This window comes from Schistocerca cancellata, chromosome 5 (genome assembly GCF_023864275.1).
Source record: "Schistocerca cancellata isolate TAMUIC-IGC-003103 chromosome 5, iqSchCanc2.1, whole genome shotgun sequence".
Taxonomy (NCBI): domain Eukaryota; kingdom Metazoa; phylum Arthropoda; class Insecta; order Orthoptera; family Acrididae; genus Schistocerca; species Schistocerca cancellata.
Genome location: NC_064630.1, coordinates 591155018 through 591178175, shown reverse-complemented (window position 1 = coordinate 591178175; position 23158 = coordinate 591155018).

Here is a 23158-nt window from a genome sequence, read left to right as displayed (position 1 = left end):
GTGATGTGATTGTGCATATTATAAGTAGAAACCAGGGACATCACTGTTGGTTGAAAAGAAGGAGAAGTAAGTGTTTTTACAAAATGGAGTTCTAATACACATAATTAGCTATTGACTGATGCACTTTTGATAATCTTGTGAATGAGTTCATGCTTTATGAAATATATAATGCACTATTCAAAGAAAAAGGAATCCAGAGAAGTTTGCCCCTGTTTCATTTTGTATGTTTATCTGTTCATCTGCCAAAGTACTCTTCCCCCCCCCCCTCCCCCCCCATTGTCATTGCAGTTTGTCGTCGCCTCCTTCAGCCTCGCCACTACTCCTCATCGGTCTCTTGTGTATAGATGCAGAAGTTCACAACTCATACACACTATGATTTTCAGTAATTAATTACATAATGTGGCTTACATGCTCCTTCACCTCTGTAGTAATAAAATTTTAAACGGCATTGCTTGATAAACATTCCATTTCAGAAAATTTTGCTGTCATAATCTTGTTTGAATGGAGCTGGATTCAGAATAATACTATTTTTCACCAAAAAGGATTGTTTTACATATTTCTTTAGTTTAAAACCACTGGTGGCACATCAAAGTTACCTAAATGGGTGAATCATGCCCAACTGACTGACCACCGTCTCATCCTCTGCCAGTGGTGATGTTGGTTGCAATGTGGAGGGATGTGGTCAGCTTGCTACTCTCCTGATCATTGTTGGTTTCTTGATCTTGGAAATGCTACTAATTGGCTTAGTAACTCCACAGTTGGCCTTAAGAGACTGAGTGAATCTTGTACCAGTCCTCCCATCAAGGAAAAATCCCTGGCAGTATCAGGAATCGAAACTGGGCCCTCTGCATGGCAGGCTGCCATGCTGACCACTCAACTGCGGAGGGACACATTAGAGCAGCCATGGTAAATTCATTCTGTTTTTAAGATTTAATAGTATTAATTCTCTTTACGTGGTCTTTTTTGTCATTACATAGTTCCACATTTAATATTATTCTTGAATAATTAGATGCTGTGTAAATAAAATTTGTCGGGTTCTTATGCCAGCAGAAAGTATACTGAATAGAAATTTGTCGGTGTAAACAATTTTACATTATCTTACAATGGACAGCAAATGAATTATTACTGTCTTAGTTTTCACATGGGTATTATTTCCAATAACATTTCTTATGTAATGTCTTTAATGTCTTCTTTCACCTCTAGCGGTTTTCTTTTTGGGAGAGAATAATGGCTGTAGCCTCCTATGCTAAAATTTTTAAGCCGGATTGGTACTGATTATTTATGGTTGCCTTCAGATTGGTGCATTCATCTGTCAACAGCTCACTCAGTCCGGATGAATGCCTTATGGTTTTAATTGCACCATATTGCAATCACTAAATACCTGCAGCTTTCTGAGTGATGTAAAATATTTGTATGATATCCTTGACCCTCAAATGATGTGGTCAGAAATTGTTGCAGTTTGGGATATAATTAAAATGTAGAAAGGTAGTTATTTAATTGCAGCTTTTATGAATTCAGCAGTTTTAAATCTATCATCTCGTTACCACTATAGAATTGCCTTTATGACTACAGATGCCTAGTTAACATGATTTTCAAGTGGCAATCTTTCCAAGGAAGTGCTGAGATACATTTCTAGCTATCAAAGTTTAATTTCCTTTTTAGGCTTACTTATGAGGCCACAATATTTTTGTGTTCAATGATATTGCTGTCTTACAAAAATTAATGATCGCTTTCTTTGTAAGTTAGTTTACTTTTGATGTAAACATATCTGGTTCGCTTTATGAAAATGACAGATAGTGTCAACATTTACAGTGTAAGCATTTATAAAGGACATAGACCAAGCTCATTCATTTATAGCATTGCCAAGCTTTGTCATAACCATTGTGACATATTGCACAAAACTGGATGTGTTTCTCATCTCAAACTGGATATCTGGAAAAAATATATAAAGTACTTCAGAAGTGTACTTATGTAGACATGTTGTAGATGTCTGGTACTAATTGTCCTTTATTTGTGAAACTTTGTGCTGTGTGTTTGTTAATGTTTACACTCCATAATACCAAGTGGAATGTTCTGAAGCAAGAATCTGAGAAAACTACATTTTTGTAATTCAGAAATTTTTGGTATTATTTTGTTTTGCAAATTTGAAACAATAAATTTAAGTCACATACTTTCACTGTATTCCAGTATTCCACATTGCTAGTGTCATTGTTGTTATATATCTTTAAGGGAAATTCCAACTAAATGACATTATCCATGATTTAATCAGAGAAAGAGTATTAAGTTGATGGTATATGAGACCTCCTTCCAGTACATATTAAAGACATTTCCACCACATTGCAACTATTTCATCTGCTGTGATTGTAACTAAGAAAGGGCATTCAAAATGAAAACTTATCTATTAGAGGACTGTAATATAAAACTATTATTGTTAAGAACATGGAAATTATTTCATGCTCATAATTATTATAGTATGTTAATGGTTCAGTTAAGTTTCCATTATAGGCAGAAATTACTTGTTGCTGGAGATATAGTCATGCTACAGTATTCAGTTATTTGTCATTACTCATATATGTTGGAGCCAGATTTTTGCAAAATTGTACAACCAGAAGTGCTCAAGAATATAATCAACACAGTTCAAGCAATAAAGGCTAACGTGAAATGGAAGGAATATAGACAGTGATTATTTTGAATTATTCAAATGTTAGTGTAACATACATTTCATGCATTTTATGACACACACACTGCTTCAGTCACCTCTTTACACCTGAAACAATCAGTGCCTATATTTTGAGTCCTGTGAGTGAAGTACGTTGTGGTATACCTCAGTTTCATGTTAATTCTTTCATAACTTCCCATGGAAAGAAAATAGTGCTGTCTATTTTAAGTTTACATGTGACTTTTGATTAGCCACTGTTCATTACAAAAATAATTATACATTTTATTAGATTCCTGCGGTGTTATTATATAGTATGTTTCAATATGTAAATATATCTTTCTCTTCCACTAAACATTGTAATTGAGTAGAGAAAAATGCTGTATAGTAATATTTATGATTTGTACAGTATGTGATCTTTATGCTTTTATATATTATCAGTTTATTATTTTTTACTAGATAGAAAATCATTCCTCATCGTCTTTTGCACCATGAACAGATGTGCCTGTCATTTCAAAGGACTGATTTTACAGCAGATTGTGTGGCGTATAAACTATAATCAAGATTTTGTTCTTTGTTCCATAAATACTACCATTATCAAACTATGTTTTAGGGTACATTCAGTGAGTAGCTTGTGACAGGTTTGTTGAAATGTGGTTCCTTGGACCTTATGTTTAAAATTGTATTCGTTGTTACAGTTCATCAGTTACTGTTTGATTGCAAAATATTCTTACTTGCAAGATACTTCATTCAAACTTTGTTGAATAATCATTCCAATTTCCTCGTGTTCACTTGTCATTTGAAATGTTATTAGTAAATGATGCCACCAATTTAAATGCCATCAGAATTTTTCAGGATTGCTTCATTACAACTTCTGTAAGTTCAAATTAGTCACAGAAAGTTATTGGCTGTGAGAGTAATTGTTTATTGCATACCCTTGTTACATGTTACAAATAATGTAAGGAAGTTCATAATTTACACTTAAGTGGGTATTTTGGTTAAACATTTTTTGCCTTTTTAACTAAATAACAGACAATTTCCCATAGAACAGTAAACATTCTGTGAGGTAAATGATACACCAGAGGCTATAGAAATTTGAGCATATCGCAAAAGAATATATTATTGTGTGACACACAGCACCTAGAAGAAATGTGAAAGAAATACTTTGTTTCGTATTCGTGGTGTATATGGCACTATAAAGTGATCCCATTCATTGCTGAGATAGGGAGTGAGGAGTGATGTTTTTGAAGTCATTGACTCCCACTTGGACATTCAGTGACATGGATGACACCATGCCTTAGCCAAACGTTTAATGGCACAGTTTATACAATGCCACTCTCACTGACATTTTCTTTTTTGGAAAGTGAATTGGTCAGTGTGCAGTGTTTTTACATGTTGCAACTGTGTAATATATGTGAATGTGTGGTCAAATAATATGTTTATATGTCCCACTGTCTGTCAATACTTTTCACGTGGGACATTTCCTTTTCTTCCCACAGTTTGTCAGACTGAAACTGAAAATATTTGTAGGCATAAAATCAGAACAACATTAAAAAAATGATAATTCAAATTTGAATAAACAAATAAATATTCATAAATGTAATGTTCACCAATAGTATAAACCATGGTCACTTGTGTAGAGTCCGCTCCCGGTAGCTGAATAGAATTTCAATCCTAAGGGCCCGGGTTCGATTCCCAGCTGGGTTGGAGATTTTCTCCGCTTAGGGACTGAGTGTTGTGTTGTTCTAATCATCATTATTTCATCCCCCTCAACGCGCAAGTCGCCGTAGTGGCGTCAAATCGAAAGACTTGCACCTGGCAAATGGTCTACCCGATGGGAGACCCTAGTCACATGACATTTACATTTTACTTGTGCAGAAGTTGCAGAGATGTATGTTGAACTCCTAAAAGCATAGTTATTTGTACTGGAGTTAAGGGTTAAAGGACAGAAAAGAGACGACAGATAATCAGCCAAAATCTGATGTTTTGTTCTCATACTGTCTGTAATTTGTGCCTTCTATCTTCATCTCCTTAGTATATAAACAAATGCTTCTTTGGTTAAAAAGATGTTGAGTAACTATTTAATTTTTCCTTTATATAATGCTCTTGATTGTGGGTTCTGCTGTTGGTGAATATTGCCCTTTGATTTGTCTATTCATATTTGAAAATATTTGCAGGTTGTTATATAGGTATTTCATGAGTTCACATTTGGGAAATGTGAAAAATAACATTTGAATCAATTTCTATGATTCACCTATTATATGATTTTGGAAGTACCACTCATCCTTTATTATTTAACTTTCTTTCCCACAATTTGAATTATATATTTTGGGTGCTTTTTAGTAGATTCACCAAGATAGATCTGCAGTGAAGGTAATAGTGTACCCTTAAAGTCTTTCATTATGTGTAATATTATTTAAGAAATATGTTTGGAAGTGATGTAAACATAATAATGTGGTGATCTGTCTTGCTTCCATTACTGCAGCAGAATATCAAGAATTTTGTATGATAGTTTTTTTTTTTATATATAAAATAGTCACAGCATTTGGTTCAAGTGCTTGCAGTTTACACATTTCTCTTTAAACTATTCTAAACATTTTTACAGTATTTTAATTCAGATATAAGTACTATGTGCACAGTAAAACACAACTAAGAACTCTAATAAAATATATATTGTTATTACATCAGTGATGTTTTACTTGTACAAGTATTTTATTTAAAATAGTTGTAAGGAAAAACATGTTAAAGGATTGATGATTTGTAAGCTGTAGAATAATTTGTGTATTTCATATTTTCATAACCAAAATGTGTACCATGAAGCATTTTCATACAAAAAAGGAGAAAAAGGCAGACTGGAAACCCATTTAAGGGTGAGCATCAGTGTAGGAACTCAGTTGTGTAATATAAAAATCAATAAAATGTTGTATAAAACATCACATTTTTGAGTGAATTTTAAAATGGTGTTTTTGTATTGCTGTTCTTCTGTCGCCCATATCCATATTATAATTTAAAACAATATTCGCATTTGGATTATCATTTCAAAGTTACTGTGTTCAGAACTTTTATAGAATTTCACAAAAATATGGCCAACAACATTTAGGAATTTTTTTTTATTCCAATGAAAGGAAACGTTCTGACAACTACCGATTTTTATTTCAATCCTTGTCAAGTGTTTACTATCGATTTCGAGACAATATTGTCTCATATTGAGGTACCAATGCTATACTACACAAAGCACACATGTGATCACCTGCACCGTGTTAATCATGTTTCTATGTATATCAGTCAAGTGGGTGTCAGCGAAGATATATATGTGCACAACCTGACACACAGTTGGGGTCAGATAAATTACGTGTGGCAATAGGTGCAGGATTTGCATAAAATATTGTCAGTTGTGTAAAATCTTACTTACTGTATGTATAAGAGTTGATATATCTCCGACAAACACTTCTAAGAGTATATATATTAAAAACAAAGATTCCATGACTTACCAAACGGGAAAGCGCTGGTAGATAGGCACAATAAAAAACACAAACACACACACAAAATTTCGAGCTTTCGCAACCCCCGGTTGCTTCGTCAAGAAAGAGGGAAAGATGAAAGGATGTGGGTTTTAAGGGAGAGGGTAAGGAGTCATTCCAATCCCGGGAGCGGAAAGACTTACCTTAGGGGGGAAAAAAGGACAGGTATACACGCGCGCACGCACGCACACACACACACACACACACACACACACACACACACACACACACACACACACACACACACACACACACAGACACAAGCAGACATATTTAAAGACAAAGAGTTTGGGCAGAGATGTCAGTCGAGGCGGAAGTACAGAGGCAAAGATGTTGTTGAATAATGGTGAGGTATGAGTGGCGGCAACTTGAAAGTAGCGGAGATTGAGGCCTGGTGGATAACGGGAAGAGAGGATATATTGAAGGGCAAGTTCCCATCTCCGGAGTTCGGATAGGTTGGTGTTAGTGGGAAGTATCCAGATAACCCGGACGGCGTAACACTGTGCCAGGATGTGCTGACCGTACACCAAGGCATGTTTAGCCACAGGGTGATCCTCATTACCAACAAACACTGTCTGCCTGTGTCCATTCATGTGAATGGACAGTTTGTTGCTGGTCATTCCCACATAGAAAGCGTCACAGTGTAGGCAGGTCAGTTGCTCCACTCTTGAATGATTTTATTCACATAATAAACAAAGATTATTGAAAGGCCACATCCCTGTTGCACTCCAGCCTGCATTTTACTCCACTCTGATAAACGTCCTCTTTCTTTATAAGAATAAATTTGTTCTATGAATGCTGCAAATGTTTTCGTTAATCTGCTGCAGAACGTGATCCTCTGCCAGAATCTGTAGTAATTTGTTTCTGTTGACTATTTTTGACAAGCTTTTTTGGAGTTGATGAAGGTAATCTGTGTTCCTAGATTAAATTCTCTATGTTTTTCTATTAGCAGTTCCAGTGAAAAATAGCCACACATCATGATCTTCCTTTTCAAAGTTTGCCTGCTTAGCTGAATGGTAACGTGCTTGCCTACCATGCAGCGGGCCTGGGCTCGATTGCTGGACAGGTTGGAGATTTTCTCCACCCGTGGACTGGGTGTCGTGTGATAATCATCATCATCATAATCATCACTGACACGCAAGTCATCCATTGTAGCATCACCTGAAATAAGACTTGCATCTGGTGACCGAACATCTCCAGGCAGGGCTTCCCGGCCAGCGGTGCCATTTCATTTAATTTTCCTTTTTGAAAGCTGTTTTGCTTCTCACCATGACAGGTTCATAGTGACAGTACAATTTATTTTAGCTGATATTGGCAAAAATTTTGTATACATAATTCAGTAAGCTTATTTGTCAATAGTTGACAATTTTTTTTTTTTTTTTAGGTGTCGGGAATGACAATTGACTTAAAAGGAGAGATCCCCAGGGGTTGGATCAAGTTTTTGAAACCATCTATATGATGATGCAGGTTAAGGTCCCAAGTATCACACCCTTCTGCCAGTCACCCTGGTAGGTCCTCATTTACAAGTGATCAATGAAAAAATGTTTCGGAACTTTTTCTATAGTCTAAAATAGACAGTTTTACATACTGAGGAGTTCTAGCATAGTGGTTTGCATATAGGCATGGCAAGGAGAAGGTCATGGGTTCAGATTTCATCAGATGCTTCAAAATTTTTTAGTTTTTAAATCTTTATCAAAATGCCTTTGATCATTATTTTCATTCAATCAATTTGTTTAAATGTAATTTTTTTGTAAATCTAACCTTTTTCAAGTCATTTTTAATCTTGTATTATATATACATATATATTGTGGGTTGGCAGGAGAGCCAACACCGTATTATTAGAGGAAGCCGAAAGGCACGCGTTTTAGCTCACCCAGGCTGGCGTGAGGTCTGGAACAGGACAAGGAATTAGAATTTAGAAAAACGGATGTAGCTGGTGGAATACTTAACTTTAATCCATTAATGAGGAGCGTCGCTGTTGACTGTACATGATTCAGTATCAATAGTAACTGGTAATGGCGCCTTGCTAGGACGTAGCTGAAGGCTATGCTAACTATCGTCTCGGCAAATGAGAGCGTATTTTGTCAGTGAACCATCGCTAGCAAAGTCGGTTGTACAACTGGGGCGAGTGCTAGGAAGTCTCTCTAGACCTGCCGTGTGGCGGCGCTCGGTCTGCAATCACTGATAGTGGCGACACGCGGGTCCGACGTATACCAACGGACTGCGGCCGATTTAAAGGCTACCACCTAGCAAGTGTGGTGTCTGGCGGTGACACCACAATATATGTTATTACATTTATTACTTCTATTCATCATATTGCGCATTTATTTATAATCCTTTTGTTTAAATTTTCAGCTGTGTCATTTTGTACATAGTGCAACAGGAATTAATGTTTTCAATGTTTGTATGAGGACTGCCAATGAGAAAAATGTACATCTTGCACGTAAAGAAAAATAGTTTTGACAGCATTGCACGGTCAATATAAATAGATTATTTTACCATTTGTTTTTTAACTGATAGGTAGGAATTTTTAAACAGGTAAATATTGTGGCAGATAAATAAAAATAATTAAAATCACTTGCACAAAGGTTTCAAATAAAAAATAAGACCAAATGAAAAAGTTAATTTGATGATTGAAGTGATATGACAAAGGATTAAAACTTAAAAAAAAATACATTTAAACCAATTAATTGGATAAAAATAATAATCAAAGGCATTTTGTCAACAATTTAAAAATCAAAAGTATTGTAGACCTGATGAGATTTGAACTCATTATCTTCTGCACATCGTGCTATGGAATTTCTTTTTGTTAATTACTCACAAACAAAGGCCCACCAGCATGAATGGCTACAGGGTGAGATACATGGGGTCTTAATTTGCATGACTGTATAGATGGTTTCAAAAACTCAGTCCCACCCCTGGGCACCTCTCCATGTTAGTCCAGCTCCAGATCATATGTACGAAGTTCAGGCATCTGTCTTATAGATGGCTTGCTTGTGTATTTAAACTGCTGTAGATTGATTGAATCTTCTCCTGGGTCTTTATTATTTTGTATAATGCTTATTGCAACCATTTAGGTAAAGGGATGAGGTTCACTTCCACATTACATTTTATGCCACCCTTTAGCATTTTAATCATGTAGAACATCTGTCGTTGGAGTATCTGAGAATCTATGATAAGACAAAAGGAAGAGTGACTAGAGTAGGAAAAAACAGTATTATGAAAGGATAGTTGCTGCTCACTATATAGCGGACATGCTGAGTCGCAGCCGTAGGAAAAAGAAGATGAGGAAAAATAGTAGAACAACAAGGGAAATCTATAAGGGAAGCAAACCTAAGAAAAATAATACAGGAAGGGAATAGGAAGCAGGTGAAGATGAATTAGATGTGATATTGTGAACAGTAGAACAGTGAAAGACCTAAGGGGAAACAATGTCCCAGGAGTATGTGACATTCCTTCTTTATTATTGAGATACTTGGGAGAGCCAGCCATGACAAAACTATTCCACAAGGTATGCAAGATATATGAGAGATAGTAAGAACAATCAAACTTCAAGATGAATGTAATAATTCCAATCCCAAGAAAGCACGTAATGACAGATGCAGAAACTATCAAATGCTCAATTTGTTAACTCGTGGATGCACAATACTGACATGATTTATTTACTGGAGAAACTGCTAGAAACCAGTCTCGGTGAAGATCAGCTTGGGTTCCAGAGACATATAGGAACACGTGAGGCAATACTGATCCTATATCTTATCTTAGAAGAAGGGGCAAAGAAAGCAAACCTACCTTTGCAGATTTAGAAAAAGCTTTTGACAGTGTTGGAATACACTCTTTGGAATTATGAAGGTAGCAGAGAACAACACAGGGAAAGAAAAGTTATTTATGATTAGTGCACAAACCAGACTGCAGTATAAGAGTTAAAGACCAGGGAAGGGATGGAATGGAATGGATGAGAATGGCGTAAGGGTTATAGCCTATTTCCGATGGTATTCAATCTTTACAGTAAGCTTGCAGTAAAGGAAACAAAGTAGAAATTTTGGGAGGGGATTAGAGTTTAAGAACAAGAGATAAAACCTTTTAGGTTTTCTGTTGTTGTTGTTGTTGTGGTGGTCTTCAGTCCTGAGACTGGTTTGATGCAGCTCTCCATGCTAATCTATATTGTGCAAGCTTCTTCATCTCCCAGTACCTACTGCAACCTACATCCTTCTGAATCTGCTTAGTGTATTCATCTCTTGGTCTCCCTCTACGATTTTTACCCTCCACGCTGCCCTCCAATGCTAAATTTGTGATCCCTTGATGCCTCAGCACATGTCCCTTCTTCTAGTCAAGTTGTCACAAACTTCTCTTCTCCCAAGTCCTATTCAATACCTCCTCATTAGTTAAAGAGATCTACCCACCTAATCTTAAACATTCTTCTGTAGCACCACATTTCGAAAGCTTCTATTCTCTTCTTGTCCAAACTATTTATTGTCCATGTTTCACTTCCATACATGGCTACACTCCATACAAATACTTTAAGAAATGACTTTCTGACACTTAAATCTATACTCGATGTTAACAAATTTTTCTTCTTCAGAAACGCTTTCCTTGCCATTGCCAGTCTACATTTTATATCTTCTCTACTTTGACCATCATCAGTTATTTTGCTCCCCAAATAGCAAAACTCCTTTACTACTTTAAGTGTCTCATTTCACAATCTAATTCCCTCAGCATCACCCGACTTAATTCGACTACATTCCATTATCCTCGTTTTGCTTTTGTTGATGTTCATCTTATACCCTCCTTGCAAGACACTATCCATTCCGTTAAACTGCTCTTTCAAGTCCTTTGCTGTCTCTGACAGAATTACAATGTCATCGGCGGACCTCAAAGTTTTTATTTCTTCTCCATGGATTTTAATACCTACTCCGAATTTTTCTTTTGTTTCCTTTACTGCTTGCTCAATGTACAGATTGAATAACATCGGGGAGAGGCTACAACCCTGTCTTACTCCCTTCCCAACCACTGCTCTCCTTTCATGCCCCTCGACTCTTATAACTGCCGTCTGGTTTCTGTACAAATTGTAAATAGCCTTTCGCTCACTGTATTTTACCCCTGCCACCTTTAGAATATGAAAGAGAGTATTCCAGTTAACATTGTCAAAAGCTTTCTCTAAGTCTACAAATGCTGGAAACGTAGGTTTGCCCTTCCTTATTCTAGCTTCTAAGATAAGTCGTAGGGTCAGTATTGCCTCACGTGTTCCTATATTTCTACGGAATCCAAACTGATCTTCCCCGATGTCGGCTTCTACTAGTTTTTCCATTCGTCTGTAAAGAATTCGCATTAGTATTTTGCAGCTTTGACTTATTAAACTGATAGTTCGGTAATTTTCACATCTGTCAACACCTGCTTTCTTTGGGATTGGAATTATTATATTTCTTGAAGTCTGAGGGTATTTCGCCTGTTTCATACATCTTGCTCACCAGATGGTCGAGTTTTGTCAGGACTGGCTCTCCCAAGGCCGTCAGTAGTTCTAATGGAATGTTGTCTACTCTGCGGGCCTTGTTTCGACTCAGGTCTTTCAGTGCTCTGTCAAACTCTTCATGCAGTATTGTATCTCCCATTTCATCTTCATCTGCATCCTCTTCCATTTCCATAATATTGTCCTCAAGTACATCGCCCTTGTATAGACCCTCTATGTACTCCTTCCACCTTTCTGCTTTCCCTTCTTTGCTTTGAACTGGGTTTCCATCTGAGCCCTTGATGTTCATGCAAGTGGTTCTCTTATCTCCAGAGGTCTCTTTAATTTTCATGTAGGCAGTATCTATCTTACCCCTAGTGAGATAAGCCTTTACCTCCTTACATTTGTCCTCTAGCCATGCCTGCTTAGCCATTTTGCACTTCCTGTCGATCTCATTTTTGAGACGTTTGCGTTCCTTTTTGTGTGCTTCATTTACTGGATTTTTATATTTTCTCCTTTCATCAATTAAATTCAATATTTCTTCTGTTATCCAAGGATTTCTACTAGCCCTCGTCTTTTTACCTACTTGATCCTCTGCTGCCTTCACTACTTCATCCCTCAGAGCTACCCATTCTTCTTCTACCGTATTTCTTTCCCCCATTTGTGACAATTGTTCCCTTATGCTCTCCCTGAAACTCTGTACAACCTCTGGTTTAATCAGTTTGTCCAGGTCCCATCTCCTTAAATTCCCACCTTTCTGCAGTTTCTTCAGTTTTAATCTACAGTTCATAACCAATAGATTGTGGTCAGAGTTCACATCTGCCCCTGGAAATGTCTTACAATTTAAAACCTGGTTCCTAAATCTCTCTCTTACCATTATATAATCTATCTGATACCTTTTACTACCTCCAGGGTTCTTCCATGTGTACAACCTCCTTTTATGATTCTTGAACCAAGTGTTAGCTATGATTACGTTATGCTCTGTGCAAAATTCTACCAGAAGGCTTCCTGTTTCATTTCTTTCCCCCAATCCATATTCACCTACTATGTTTCCTTCTCTCCCTTTTCCTACTCTCGAATTCCAGTCACCCATGACTATTAAATTTTCGTCTCCTTTCACTACCTGAATAATTTCTTTTATCTCGTCATACATTTCATCAATTTCTTCGTCATCTGCAGAGCTAGTTGGCATATAAACTTGTACTACTGTAGTAGGTGTGGGCTTCGTGTCTATCTTGGCTACAATAATGCGTTCACTATGCTGTTTGTAGTAGCTTACCCGCACGCCTATTTTTTTATTCATTATTAAACCTACTCCTGCAATACCCCTATTTGATTTTGTATTTGTAACCCTGTATTCACCCGACCAAAAGTCTTGTTCCTCCTGCCACAGATCTTCACTAATTCCCACTATATCTTACTTTAACCTATGCATTTCCCTTTTTAAATTTTCTAACCTACCTGCCCGATTAGGGGATCTGACATTCCACGCTCCGATCCGTAGAATGCCAGTTTTCTTTCTCCTGATAACGACGTCCCCGCCCAGAGATCCGAATGGGGGACTATTTTACCTCCGGAATATTTTACCCAAGAGGACGTCATCATCATTTAATCATACAGTAAAGCTGCATGCCCTCGGGGATAAATTACGGCCGTAGTTTCCCCTTGCTTTCAGCCATTCGCAGTACCACAACAGCAAGGCCGTTTTGGTTAATGTTACAAGGCCAGATCAGTCAATCATCCAGACTGTTGCCCCTGCAACTGCTGAAATGGCTGCTGCCCCTCTTCAGGAACCACACGTTTGTCTGGCCTCTCAACAGATACCCCTCCATTGTGGTTGCACCTACGGTACGGCTATCTGTATCGTTGAGGCATGCAAGCCTCCCCACCAACGGCAAGGTCCATGGTTCATGGCGGGGGTTAGGTTTTCTATGACAGTGTAATTCTGTCAGTGACAGCATAGGACTTGGAACAGCTGCTGAATGGAACAGACAGTGTCTTGAAAAGTGGGTATAGATTTGATCTGTTGCCTCAGCCAGAATCAGATGAGCCTCATGTAACTGAAGCTGTAGAAAGGGCACAACAAGCTTTCCAAAGACTTGAAAAAGGTAAGGAAATTTGTAAAGAGAAAGAAAGTTCTGTTGTTTGGTAGCTCCCATGGTAGAGGTGTTGGCCAACTACTGCAGGAAAATCTAGGTCCAGAGTACCAGGTCACAAACTTTCTCAAGCCTAGTGCAGATCTGGGTCCGGTAACAGAGGATGTAGGTTCTTTATGCAAGGATGTCACAAAGGAGGATGCCGTGGTTATAGTGGGTGGTCTGGGAAATAGCATTGATAGAGACTCTGAATATTCCATAGAGAGTGACCTAGTGAAGATAGCATCAGCAACGAAGCATACGAGTGTGGGATTTGTGTTTGTGTTGAGACGCCATGATCGGCCTCATTTGGACTCTTCTGTCGGGAGGGTGAACTTAAGAGTTGGAGTGGCTGCCTAGGATGAATATAGAGTCTCATATTGGTTTGATTCCTGTGGATGCTATCGATAGGTGGGACTACACTAGGCATGGCCTTTACCTCAATAGGAAAGGGAAGGGAAAACTGTCTGGGTTGATTGCAGAAAACTTAAGGGGGGACACTGTCACAAGTGGTAACATACCAGAGGTCGCAGGTGTCAGAGGGATGCCTTTTTTAGGATAGGGAAGGGGGAAAGAAAACGAGTTTTAAGAGAGATTGTCAGACACATTCAGTTTGAGAAAACAGATGAACAGGAGTCAGATTTTAGCGTACAGCCTCCATTTAAACAATGTTTAACAGAAAGTAACCAGAAACTGCCAGTTCATCTTCGCCAAAGCAGTTCTAATCCCATTAGTATGCAGTATCAGTTATCTTTATTACACCAGAACATTCCAGGACTCAGAAATAAAGTTGATGAACTACTCATTTGTATTGATGAAATGAATTCGTCTAACCAAATTGACATAATCTGCCCCTCTGAATATCAAGTGACCACTGGTATAGATATGTTAGACATTTCAGGATTTAAGCTAGCTTCCTACTTCTCCAGAGTAGATATGGATGGAGGAGAAGTTGCCATATGTATTAAAAACTGCCATAAATTCAAGAACATTGACATTAATAAATTCTGTTTAGAGCAGCATCTAGAAGCATGTGCAACAGAAGTAGAGTTCCATAAGAGATCCTATATAATAGTAACTATTTACCGAGCATCTACAGCAAATTATAATCTATTCATAAATCACCTAAAAGCTCTTTTGGGTTATTTAACAGGAAGAAACAAAGAAATTTTGATTGCTGGTGACTTTAATACAGATTTTCTAATGCAATCTTCCAGTAAACATTTACTGCATTTAGTAATATTGTCTTTCAATCTAACTCACACTGTAAACTTTCCAACTAGGATCACTAAATCCTCAAGGACAGCCATTGATAACATTTTTATAGACAAATCAAAGGAACAAAATCATACCATAAAACCTGTAATAAATGGACTATCAGATCATGACATGCAGCTCCTTGTTTTAGATGTAAATTCTAAGCAGATTATAAAGACTGCTAAATCTGAGTACAGGAGAGTAGTCAATCAACAAAAAATTGAGTGTTTTAGAAAACTGCTCAAAGATATGAACTGGAAAGATGTTTATAGTGCTCATGACATGAATGAAAAATATAACACATTCATGAACAATGTCAGTACCACGTTTGAAAACTGTTTTCCTCTAAAAGTTACTCAAATTAAACAGAAGTCTATAATAAAACCATGGATTACACAAGGAATAAAGATTTCCTGTAAGACAAGGAAAATGTATCTGTTGACCAAGATTATGTCCAATGCTAATGATTTAACTAAATACAAGGAATACTGTAAAATATTTAAAAAAGTAATTCAGACATCTAAACAAATGCATTACGAGAAGAAGATAGCAATGTGAGGGAACAAAAAAAAAAAAAAAAAAATTTGGGATATAGTGAAAGAGGATACTGGCAGAACCAGAAAGGAACAGGAGCAAATAGCATTAAGGGTAGATGACACATTAGTAACTGATGGGCATAGTGTGGCAAATCTGTTTAACAAGTACTTTATATCCATTACTGATAGGATGGGATTCTCAGGATCAGTAAATAATGCCCTTGAATATCTGAAACTAGATTTTACAAATAGCTTCAGGTACATGAGAATGTCACTCACTTCACCAAAAGAAATAACTTCCATAATAAAATCTTTAAAAACAAAGCATTCTAGTGATTACGATGAAATATCAACAAAGTTAATTAAGGCATGTTCTTGTGAGTTTAGTACAATTCCAAGTTAATTGTGTAACCAGTCAATTATAACTGGGACATTTCCTGACTGGCTAAAATATGCAGATGTTAAGCCTCTATTCAAGAAAGAGGATAAAGAGATACCATCAAACTACAGACCGATTTCACTTTTTCCAGCATTCTCAAAAATTTTAGAAAAAGTAATGTATAGGCAGCTTCTCAACCATCTGACCACAAATAACATATTATCAAGAACACAATTTGGATTTCTGAAGGGTTCTGATATTGAGAAAGCTATTTACACCTACAGTGAAAGTGTACTTAATTAATTAAATAACAAATTAGAAGCAGCAGGTATTTTCTGTGATTTGTCAAAGGCATTTGATAGCGTGAACCACAACATCCTTTTAAATAAATTAGAATTCTATGGTGTCATGGGCAGTGCTGCAAAGTGGTTCAAGTCATACCTCGCTAACAGGAAACAAAGGGTGTCAGTGCAAGGGACTAGTGAATTAAGTCATCATCAGAATGGGAAGAAATTACATGTGGTGTCCCACAAGGATCCATCTTAGGGCCATTACTTTTTCTTGTATACATTAATTATATCTCATCAGTTACACAGCCAGAAGCAGAATTCATTTTGTTTGCAGATGACACAAGTATTGCAGTAAATAGTGTGTCGGGTGTAGTTCTAGAAAGATCTGCTAATGATATTTTCCTGGATATTAATAAATGGTTTAAAGCCAACTCATTGACATTAAACTTCGAAAAGACTCACTATATGCAATTCAGAACCTGTAAGAGGTTTCCACCCAGCATATGCATAAAATATGAAGAAGAGCAGATAGAAGAGGTTGACAGTCTTAAATTCCTGGGATTACAACTTGATAATAAATTCAGTTGGGAGGAGCACACCACAGAACTGCAGAAACGCCTTAACAAATCTGTATTTGCAATTCGAGTGTTAGCTGACATAGGTGACATAAAAATGAAAAAGCTTGCATACTTTGCCTACTTTCATTCCATAATGTCATATGGTATAATATTTTGGGGTAACTCTTCAAGTCAAACAAAAGTTTTCAGAGTCCAAAAGCGTGTAATACGTATTATTTGTAGAGTAAATTCACAGATGTCCTGTAGAAACCTTTTCAAAGAACTGGGTATACTAACTACTGCCTCTCAGTATATTTACTCCTTAATGAAATTTGTCCTAAATAATGTCTCTCTTTTTCCTACAAACAGCTCAGTTCATACATACAATACCAGGAACAAAAATGATCTGCACAAGGACTTAAAAGCACTTCTTACTTCAGTTCAAAAAGGGGTACACTACTCAGGAACACTCATCTTCAATAATTTGCCAGCAAATATAAAAAATTTAGTTACAAATAAAGATCAGTTTAAAAGGAGCCTGAAAGACTTACTAGTGGCCAACTCCTCCTCCTCCATTGACAAATTTTTTAATAGAAACAAATGATGTATTGTATATATTCGTACTATTAGTATTGTTATTTCAGCTTAAAAAAAAGAGGAGGATCTCCTCAGCACGGATCTATGGAACGAAAAACTAATCTAATCTAAGGTAAACTTGAACAACAATAAAACACTTGGAATGCAGTCAAATTAAATCAGCTATGCTCAGGCAATTAAATTAGAAAATGGGTTGGTAAGAGTAATAGATGAGGTTTGCTTTTTATGCAGAAAAATAACTCATGATTGCCAAAGCAGAGAGTATATAAAATGTAGACTGGCCATAGCACAAAAAGTATTTTTGAAAAAGAGAAATCTGTTTACATGAAGTATAAATTTAAGTGTTAGGAAGTCTTTTCTGAAAGAATTTATGTGATGTGAAGTGTAGTCTTGTATGCATGTGAAACATGGATGATAAGCACCTCGGAGAAACAAGGAAAAGAAGCTTTTAAAATGTAGCACTACAGAAGAATGCTGAAGATGAGATGGGTAGATAGAATATCTAATGAGGATGTACTAAATCGCATCAAGGAACAAAATAAATTGTGGCACAACTTGATAAACTGAAGGGATCAATTGATGGGACTCGTCCTGAGCCATCGAGAAACCATCAATTTGGTAATGGAAGGAAGTGTATAGATAGGCCCCAGGAGTAAAAAATGTTGAGAGAAACCAAGGAGTAAGCAAGTTCAAATTGATGTGGTTGCAATAGTTGCCCTGAGATGAAGCAGCTTTCCAAAACAACGACAACAACAAATTTAAGAGACTAATACATCCAACAAATGAACCGCTCCATAGCTTCAGTATATTCTTTAGATAATGCTCAGTCACAAAAAAGTATATTTGCGTGCTTAAAATATTCAACTAGTTAATGTATTGAAATTTTGGTATGGAAAAAAATGACACATCAGAACTTTATAAATAAACCACTGTTCTAGTTATATCAAGAAACTGACCCATTGTGAACAAAGAACAAACAAAATGTGCAAAATAAATTTAAATGGCTTAAAAAGATAAAACAATGGGAAACATAGAATGGAATAACAACAATTGAAATGAATAGATTGCTACTTATCACACACAGTAGGCATTGATTCACAACACATTGAAAGAACACTGCTAGATATTATCAGCCACTGGACTAAATCCTTTGGATGATATTAACAAAACACACAAACATTCACCCATGAATATGTCACACTCATGGCCATTGTTTTCTCTGGATGCTGAAGTCCAGCTGCAACTAGCCACCTGGAATCCTAGGGATATTTTGATTCTTCGTGGGTATTCTCTGGTTCTTATATGATCTCAGGAACTTCTGGCAGATTAAAACAGTGTGCTGAACTAGGAATGGAATCTGGGACCTTTTGTCTTTTGTGGTTGTACCGACTGATCTGTCCGTGTACAACTCATAACCCACCCTCACAGTTTTACTTCAACCAGTACCAGTTATGAGGGTGGGTCATGAGTAATCCTTGGATAGATTGTTGAAAAGAGCACTTGCCTGCAAAAGGCAAGATCCCAGGTTTGATGGTCAGTCTGGCATGCATTTTTAATCTGCCAAGAAGTTTCAGACCAGCACGCAATCTGCTGCAGAGTGAAAATTCATTCTGGAAACACACTTATTGACAGTACAAGCAGTGTCTACACTTGTGTTAATACACAAGTCTTTTTTAACTTATGGCTAGTAAAAGAAACAATACTACTCTTTCTCAATAACTAATAAATTGAAACCCTTAGCATATTTTCTGATGACTATGAAACAATCCAAGTTTCTCTACTTCATCCAATCATGTATTCAGGTTCTAAAGAAAAGACTTCTACTTGTTATTTTCAAATTAATGAATTGGTTAATTAAATTTTCACTTGTCCATAAGTTAGGGAGGAAGTTTGTATTTCTGTTGATCGCCTTTCTTTTGTCATTTAAATTTTAGCAACAAATCAGTGTTGTTATCTCATCCAGAGATAACTTGTTCAGTACCAAGTCCTGTTCAGTAATTTTATTTTTTAATTAATTAGATAATTACCCTTTTCTTATAAACAGGATTCTTTTACGTAACAATTTTCATAATATGTCTGGCTGAGAATTTAAATTTTCCACAGAACTTGAATTAAATTATTCGCTCTACAATTATTTAGTTGAATATTATGGATTCCCGAAGTATTTTAAATAGAAAGCAAATATATTTTGCATTCTTTCTCTCAATTGTTGTCTTACGGTATCGAATGGCAAACTGTAGTGCACTCACTTGCTGTCTTCAAAACCCACAGTATTCCCCTCCCCACCTTTTACTAACCTTCACCTTCCTTGAAACACACACACACACACACACACACACACACACGTTGCCACCACCACTTTTGCCATATTTCCGAATGCGTAAAAAAAAAGTGTGTCCAAAATAAATGGCTGCAAAAATGTGGTGGGTATTTTAAGTAGCCTATTTAAGTAGCATATAAATCTGGTGCTTGCTTCCTATTCTTTCAAAATACCTGCTTCCAAATTGGGTATCAATAAGGAAACATTATACATAAGGTTCAATATTATCCATGTCCTATGATATCTCAAGCTATCTGGAAACCATTTGTAGCAGCATCCCTTTCACTCTACAGTTACCATTGCAACTACTTTAGAACTCAAAAATCACATACCATCATAATACCAACAGAGAAAAACAGTCACCATTTTCACTAGACATGGTGCTGCATATGGATCAGCTATGAATTCTGGATAATGATTAATATAGTTACTAGTTCCAGATCATTACTTCATATCTCAAAACCTATTTGAGATGTAATTTACCTCACAATCAACTAATGAACATTACCTACTCTCCAACATGGTACTCTAGTACTGAGTTAAATCTTAACTGAAATTCAGTGATCGAAAACAGCAAGATTTACCCAATTTATTCCAAAGATAATTGCTTTCCTGTTACCAACCAGATTATTATCCTCTGCTGACCAAAACACCCAGTTGACTTCAAACTCAAAGCTTAACTGACACAAAAACCATTGTGATCATCAGTATGAACTATAAAAAAGCAAACGCACAGTGTTTACAGCTTTGTTTGCACTTTTTAACAATGCTTGACTATATTATATTGCTATCCATAAATGTATGGCCAGCTTTGTTGTTGTAGACATTCTGTAGCCCTTGTGCTGTGTGCTCCAACATTTCTCAAGCTGAGAACTTATCCTCCCACTTAAACATCTATAATATTACAAAGAAATTTCACATTAATTCACAATGCATAAAAACCACAGGTTGCATCATTTAGACAGTAAAATGTTCATTAGTACTCAGCCTAACATTTACTTGTAAGGAAAGTTGTGCAGGACTTTTGTACTTCACACATTATTCTCTTGTTTGTCCATTGCAACACCCTTTCCACAGTCCTTCGGATCTCATCATCTTCTCCTCCATTCACTTCACCTGTCCTCCTCCGCCCAACAAGCCACCCCCTCCCCCCCCCCCCCCCCCAATGTTGACCTCCACTTCACAAATGTCTACATCAGTATGTCCATCCACATCAAACATACTAACCACCAACAGTGCCTCCATTTGCACAGCTGCCATCCATTGCACACCAAGAAGATCCTTCCATATAACCTAGCCACATGTGGTTTTCACATCTGCAGTGATGAGCAGTCCCTCTCCAAATATGTGAAAGGTTTCACAGACCAAAATTAGCCTCCCCCATCTTATCCAAAAACATATTTTCCCAGTCACCTACCATCCCCCACATACCCACTAACTGGCCGAAAATCAAACGCTACTCTTGTGACTCGTATCACTCAGGATTGGAAAAACTAAACCACATTCTCCACTAAGGTTTCCACTTTGTCTCGTTGTGACCTAAAATGAGAAATGTAAGGGTCTATGGATGATGCAGCCTTACAGTACATAACACGCGCTCTCCAACCAACCTGTCTTGAATGCTGACAATTTGCTTGGTCAGTAGGCGCGTGTCCGGCCGCACTTCGATGCAGAGTACGCCACTGGCCGCTGTCCACAGCACGCAGTATTAACTAGCGTGAATATGTCTCTTTTCTTAGCTCGCCATGGAGCCTTTCGATACAACCATAATTAGCCAGTGTTAGGATGTCAGACACAGTGATGATGCGTGTTTTATAATCCGCCTTTGTTAATAAAACTGTTTAAACTTACTTCTCATGTTCGCAAATTGCCGTACCTCAAGAACCCACTGCTTACAAATCTTGACAAAATATTTGTGTAATTATCACCTGGGGCAACAACACAAACTACCCCCCTTATAGAAGTGATGTTACATGGGGATAATTATGGAAAATCTACAGTCCTAAAGAGGTGCAGCACAACGTGAACTTTGAGCAGCAGCAGCATGAACATCTTCTGACTACGCGGGGACATCCAATGCTGGAATTCAGGTTGGTCTGCTCCAGTTTGGCTAGAATACGAAAGGCAGTGATGGATTTTTATTTTACACTTGAGTGACTCATTGGCATTAAATTAGACAAAATGTCGCGATCCAGTCAGAGTAAATTGTCAATCTACAGAAGGGATTTGGCAGTTAAAAGCAGAATTAAAATCGCTCAAAAGAGGAAAGGCCTCTGGACCTGATGGGATACCAGTTCAATTTTACACAGAGTACGCGAAGGAACTTGCCCCCCTTCTTGCAGCGGTGTACCGTAGGTCTCTAGAAGAGCGTAGCGTTCCAAAGGATTGGAAAAGGGCACAGGTCATCCCCGTTTTCAAGAAGGGACGTCGAACAGATGTGCAGAACTATAGACCTATATCTCTAACGTCGATCAGTTGTAGAATTTTGGAACACGTATTGTGTTCGAGTATAATGACTTTTCTGGAGACTAGAAATCTACTCTGTAGGAATCAGCATGGGTTTCGAAAAAGACGGTCATGTGAAACCCAGCTCGCGCTATTCGTCCACGAGACTCAGAGGGCCATAGACACGGGTTCACAGGTAGATGCCGTGTTTCTTGACTTCCGCAAGGCGTTCGATACAGTTCCCCACAGTCGTTTATTGAACAAAGTAAGAGCATATGGACTATCAGACCAATTGTGTGATTGGATTGAGGAGTTCCTAGATAACAGGACGCAGCATGTTATTCTCAATGGAGAGAAGTCTTCCGAAGTAAGAGTAATTTCAGGTGTGCCGCAGGGGAGTGTCATAGGACCGTTGCTATTCACAATATACATAAATGACCTGGTGGATGACATCGGAAGTTCACTGAGGCTTTTTGCAGATGATGCTGTGGTGTATCGAGAGGTTGTAACAATGGAAAATTGTACTGAAATGCAGGAGGATCTGCAGCGAATTGACGTATGGTGCAGGGAATGGCAACTGAATCTCAATGTAGACAAGTGTAATGTGCTGCGAATACACAGAAAGATAGATCCTTTATCATTTAGCTACAAAATAGCAGGTCAGCAACTGGAAGCAGTTAATACCATAAATTATCTGGGAGTACGCATTAGGAGTGATTTAAAATGGAATGATCATATAATGTTGATTGTCGGTAAAGCAGATGCCAGACTGAGATTCATTGGAAGAATCCTAAGGAAATGCAATCCGAAAACAAAAGAAGTAGGTTACAGTACACTTGTTCGCCCACTGCTTGAGTGCTGCTCGGCAGTGTGGGATCCGTGCCAGATAGGGTTGATACAAGACATAGAGAAGATCCAACGGAGAGCAGCGCGCTTCGTTACAGGATCATTTAGTAATCGCGAAAGCGTTACGGAGATGATAGATAAACTCCAGTGGAAGACTCTGCAGGAGAGACGCT